Raw genomic sequence first — 6,226 nt, 5'->3', positions numbered from 1 at the left:
ATGTAGAAATGTGCAGAAGAAATGGCAAGATGGATAAGGATATTTGACATTTACTTAAAAACCCCTCCGTACCAAAACTTCAATACGGTACAGGGACTCGGTGGGAGAGCTTGTATGACAGGAGCACCATCGTGGATTGACACTGGCCTGGTTCCTTGCTATTTGCCTGGCAAGATGCTAGTGACCCTGGCTTCCAGCAAAATGCAAGTTTCTCAGGTATCTTTTTTTTTTTCCAGGTGGACATCCCCAGGGTTGGGGATCTCAGGATTTCCAGGCTTTCTGCTGCATAGCCAGCATCCCTGGCTGGATCTTGGTCCCAGTTTTGCAGCAGGGAATCTAGAGGCCCTAAAAACTCCAGCTCATTTTGGAGGCTTCCGGGTTCCCCATAACAGAGCCAGGAGGCTGGGACCCTCCGAGTCTGCCAAGGGTCTGTCAAGACTTCTAGGCTTTTGGGTTTTCTTCAGTGATTTAATTTTCAGGACAAACATGTTATTTCAAGGCAGATTTTTTTTTTAATTTGAAAAAAATTCAAAATGTTTAATTTTTTTTCTGTTCTGAAATGGGATGAGAGAAACTTGAGTTTGGGGTTTTTCTGTGGAATGAGAATTGCAAATATCAGTCAGCTCTAGCTAGCAGCCAGTGAGGTCCGCCTGTACCTAGCGATGGGCTAGCCAGCTTGCATTAAAAGCATCACAACACTTTAAGGTTTTTGTTTTGTGGAAGGGAATGGAGTTGGGAGCAACATTCAAGTTATAGCATAGGAAGAAAAGCTTATAAAATGCATTATTAGTGAAATGCTCTGCCATATAATCATGTAACTGTAACCATCGCACTTACCCTCTTTTTCCTTCTGGCATATCTAAAATCCTAGCTGCCATTAAAAAAAATCCTCATTGCCTGCATTTAAAGCCTACTAATGGAAGAGCCTGCATGGCTAGAGGTAGGAAACTGGTACCACAGTGAGGGGAAGTTTGAAGGTTTGCTTAGACTCCAAGAGATTTTGAATTGATCTTTAAAGGAATTCTAATTGGACTAGGGGGGCATAAAACAATTATGGGTTTTTATTATTTAAATATAACATTTACTGTTTAAAAACATAGGCATAAGTACCAAATGCTCTGTTTAATTATTTCTTTCTGTTACTTTGCTGTATATACTCCTAGGGGTTTTACTGTGGCATACACATTTTTATATGGAAAAGTACTGTACTGAATATAAATGTCCACTAGATGCCACTGTTGAACTGCCATGGCTCCTGGTGGAAACAGTAGTATGGAGTTTGCCTTTTAAATGATTGATCTCACCTGCTTTTTTTCTCTTCCTTTTTTTTTGCATGCGATGCACGAGGGATTCCTCAGTTTCGCAGAGTGTAATCCATTGAGCATAAATATTTTTCTTGGCTTAAAACTAGGACCAGAATCAGGTTGTCTGAAATAACTGTATCTTTTTAAAGACATGACTTCCTGTGCCAGATTTGCACGGAAACAAAAAAGAAACAGGTGTCAAGTTAAACGGGTTTCTATCTTGCAAATCTGATTTCATTTCCGTATCTCAAATGCTAATTGACACTGTACCAATATGCAGGCAGAAGAGGGGAGAAATATGTATATTTGTGAAATAAAAGGGCAAAATGCCCCTCCAACTCCATTCCTGCAAAGGTAAAAGATTTCTAATTGTGTTTATGATTGTCAGAGTTGTAACATAATAAAGAACTTGATTTAATTGTGTTCTCCCTTTTGAATGCAGGGCGTTTCAGTATTGATAGCCTTTGACTTCGTGCTGAGCCAAAAGTTTTGATCCCAACTGAAGTCTTTGGACGAATTCAGAATCCCACCTCGCTTTGTTCACTCGTGACTTAAATGTCTTGACTGCGTGCAGAGGTGCTTGAAGATAAGTAACAAAAATAACCTCCCACTCTCATAGAGACAGAGGTGACAGAGGACAGGCTGGAATTACCTTGTTTATAACATTCCCGTTTATTCGAGCCTGTCCTTTGCAAATGCAGTGTTTGAATTCACCTTTCGAAGTGGACCAGATGCTGCTCCCAGGTCATGTTCTAGTCCACTGAATGCTTTATTGGCTCAGAGATACATTTCATAGGCCGCTGAATACCTCTGGGCAAGCACTGCGTACCTCCGTTCCCAGTTCGGTGAGATCTTGGAAACAGGAGAGTCGCTAGCCTGGCTAAGATGAGAAGTTGCCATAAGTGAGGTCCAGGTGTGAGTCAATGTATTCCGGTGACTACAGGTTGGAGTGGGAGGGAGGAGCCCATGTGTTACCAGCTGGTTGTATTAAGGCAAGTGAAATCCAACATGGGTGCAGTGCTCTAAGTTTCACATTTTTTCCCTTTTAACTGTCCTCCTCCTTTTTTTCCAATAAATGTTTCCCTACCTGCATTCCCATCTCACCCTGGAGACCGATAACTGCACTAAACGTATTATTTTTCTCTTTGTGCATTGCAGTTCAGTGACAGATCTATACTTTGGTACCTATCGGTCCTTCATTGTCGCACTGCTCTCTCTAACCCATAATATGGTGCTTCTTATCTGCTCTCAGTTAGTTCCTTGATATACCTATTAGCTAAGGCTGAGGCTTAGTATTTTCAATAGCAGTTTATTTCTTTTGTAATGTATCCGCTACCTCTTCCCAGCCTTTCGATCTTCTGCCTACTTTTTCTCATTGCCTCAGAAAAGTGACCTCTCCACCCTCTTATTATCCGTCTGTTCCTTTCCAGCTCTTCTTTCTTGGTTTACCATCATATTATCTCCCAAAGTCTTTTTCTGCTCATGATGTTTTTGGTACAGTTGCCATCTTACTAGGTTAAAAAAATGCCCAATAGGAGTTAGGAGTTCCTATATTTTCCAATATTGTTAGGAGTTTTGGCTTCTGCTGTCTTCAGGTGCTGCTCTAAAGAGAAAGGCCCCTTGTTGTAAATAATAATGTGACAACTATTTTCAGGAAAAGGGTTTTTTTTTTTTTTTTTTAAAGCAGGTTTGGCCAAAATGCTCATATTTGGAAAAAGTTTTTTTTTTTTTTTTTAAGTTTCAATTTTTTTCAGTATGAAACATTATTTCAACTTTTTCAAAACATTTTTTTCCATGTGAAACGACTTGTCTTTCAAAGTTCCCTTCGATTTTATTATCTAAAAAATCTTGATGATCCAGTATTACAGTGAAGCTTTTTTGTTTGCCAAGAATTTCACAATGAAATGATTTCAGGTGGACCGGAAGCAAGTTTTGTTTTTCCAAATTTTGGGGACTTCCAGTGGAGGGTTGGGGAAAAATTAGTTATTTTCTGGTGACTTCTGTTGGTGAAGAACCGGGGCAGCATGCAGTTATTAAAGAGCTGATGGGGACTGAAATTTAAAATAAACAGCTATTAAGAAAGCTGTGATTATTGGATGACTTTTTAAAAAATTTGGACAAGTACCTAACACGACAAGGCCTCTAGGTGCTATTATAATACAAATAATAAGACAATGCAAAAGAAATATTTGATAAATATCCTGCATACCTTGTCAGACTTTCCAAGTCCTCCAGGAGAAGCTGCTCATTCTTTTGATTGAAGCTCTGCTAAATAGTAGGTGGCTTTATTAAAACCCTTTGCTACACAATGCTGAGTGCTCCCAGCTTGGCTTGTATTTGAAGATTTCACCCTTCCTGTCCTCTCTATCTAGCATATGATCTCAGGACCTCATCCTGCACAATTGAAGTTAATGGGAGCTTTGTCATGGTTCTCAAAGGCATAGGATTGAGACCTTAGCACCCTGTGCTAACCTGAAAAACAAAACATTCAAGCAGCTCAAAGCTGATACAGTGCCAACAGCTGGGACTGAAGTGGGACTTCCAGAGCAAAAAGCCATGGGTATTTACAGACTGAATTGAAACAACAGACTCTTCAGCCTAGAGCTCAAACAGATCCATGTCCTCCATGGATCAAACCCAGAGCACAACAGGTGCTGACATGCTGACATGTGGGTCACGCAAGCAAGCAGCACTCCATACAGGATGAAACTAGAACAGTTTGACTCCATAGCCAGTGGGTTGTGCTGTTTTCTTCCAAGGAAACCTGTGTTTGATAGCAAATACAGAATGGGAAAAGAAAGTGAAGATTCACAGTCAATAACTGCTCCTGTCACATAACCCCACGATAACTGGGGATGGATACAAACCCCTTAAGTGTTAGGAGAATTTTTCTCCACAGAATACCCATCCCTCCAGTGCCTTTGTTTTCCTTTTTCAATAAAAGCTGCTATGTTGTGGTCTATAAAGCACTACTGGCACTTAGCTGTTGTATGTATTAACTGAAGCCCTGTGAATAAGGTGCTTTTAAAACCTGTTAGGAGGTCAGTCCTGACTTTGCAGACCTTGCATCTAAATGCATATAGAGAAAGGGAACAATAGGCCATTTATATGTAAGCTTGGGTTATTATGAGCAAAATGTCAGAGGCGGGTTTTAAAAGGGGCTTATTTAGGGTCTTGCAGCTAAGGTGGGCATAGGGGGCTTTTCCTCAGTCATTAAAGAACCGTCTACAAATTTTGGGGGGAGAGGAAAATGAAGTGGTGTATTTTGGGTGAAAGGCACCCCTGTGCAAACTGACAGTCTAAGTCAGAGCTTTCCAAACTGTGTGCCGCGACACATTAGTGTGTCGGCGGCAGTGTGTAGGTGTGTCGCGCGAAATGCAGAAAATTTTGCGGAAGGGCACCGCGGAGCTCCCTTACTCGCGTCTGCTTCCCTTGGCCCCTCCCCCGGAACTGAATTACTGTGTCGCGAAATGATGCATATCTAAAAAGTGTGTCACCAACATGAAAAGTTTGGAAAGCTCTGGTCTAAGTTGTAACCATGATTTCAGTCCAAATTGAACTGCCTGCATGGTGTTTAAATAGAACCAAAAAAGGTACCTAACCTTTGGGTTGGCTCTCTAAAGGTCACTCCTGGTGAACTCTGGAGAAGTATGGCCAGCTTTACAACTGGTTGATCCTGTCCAACTCCATTCCTTCGGTCAGCCGATTCATTCCCAACTCCAATAATGCTTTCACCTGCCTGGGGAGGTTCAGCTTTCACCTCTGTGTGATTCTTTTGCACTTGGAAGGGCAGAGTATAGGGATGCTGCGTGTCCCCATGTGTTTGCTATATAACCCTGGATTCTGGTATGTGTTTGCATCAGTCAATACAGGGGCCAGGAAAAGGTATCACACAAGCAGTTATTAAAGGAAAGTGTAATTAGCAACTTCACAATAGTTGAAAATGTTTGCTCTAAAAGTAGTAATTGAGCTCTGTTCTGATTAACTGCTTTCTCACATATTTTGCCACCTTACAAAGTGTGTTGTTCTGCAGAAAGTAGAGGAAGAACATCTAATATATCTTCAAAACCTTCATAAAATAAACCTGTCATTTCTCTATTCTGAAACGTTCTGCAATGCTATAATCATGTTAGAGAAAAAGATCCATAGGATTCTTTCATTTAAAGAGAAAACCCTAGAAATTCTTCAGGGCCTGGGGAATCCAAAGACATATTGCCCAGTTTGGGGATTTAATTAATGGATAAATTAGACTTTTTTTTTAATGAAATATTTTTTTCAGAACAATTTAAGGGATCCCATAAAAATGGTTAAAAGTATGTCATCCCTGTTTATCACTTTTCAGTATAATGGGCAGCTTCCACACTATCACCCTGGGCATAAAAGAAGCAGGAGTGAAAAATGTTTGCAGAAGTAAATAAACTTTTAATAAATATTTTCTTTGAAAGAGCTGTCTGCTAAGCTATCAGATCCTATTCCACAGAGCAGGCCTATGAAGGGAAGGTCCTATTTCTTTATAGGTTCTAATAATTAGAATATTGTTTTAGGAGCATGTATTAGCACTTTTGTAATACCTTTAATTCAGGTATCTCAAAGCACAGGCATTAAGTCATGGAGAGCTGAGCTAAGTGGTATTATATATGTTTTACGGTTGGGAAGAAGGATGCTTTAGGAGTTGGGACATCTAGATTAAACTCCTCATCCTCCTACAGAGTTCCCATGTGTTTCTAAGTCATTTAAGGCCAGATCCTAATCAACCTTCAACATGCTTCCATTTGGGCTTCATAGCCCCAAATTTAAGCTTCTCATTAAGGAGAGTGATCCAAACCTACAAGTTAGGTGTTGAGGGATCCTATAGAGCAAGTAGGGACACCTCAGTGCCTCCCAGGTTTGATCCAAATCAATCAGACTCAGAAGAAAGGTGC

The sequence above is a fragment of the Alligator sinensis genome, unplaced genomic scaffold, assembly GCF_000455745.1.
Source record: "Alligator sinensis unplaced genomic scaffold, ASM45574v1 scaffold115_1, whole genome shotgun sequence".
Taxonomy (NCBI): Eukaryota; Metazoa; Chordata; order Crocodylia; family Alligatoridae; genus Alligator; species Alligator sinensis.
This window is presented reverse-complemented; position numbering follows the sequence as displayed.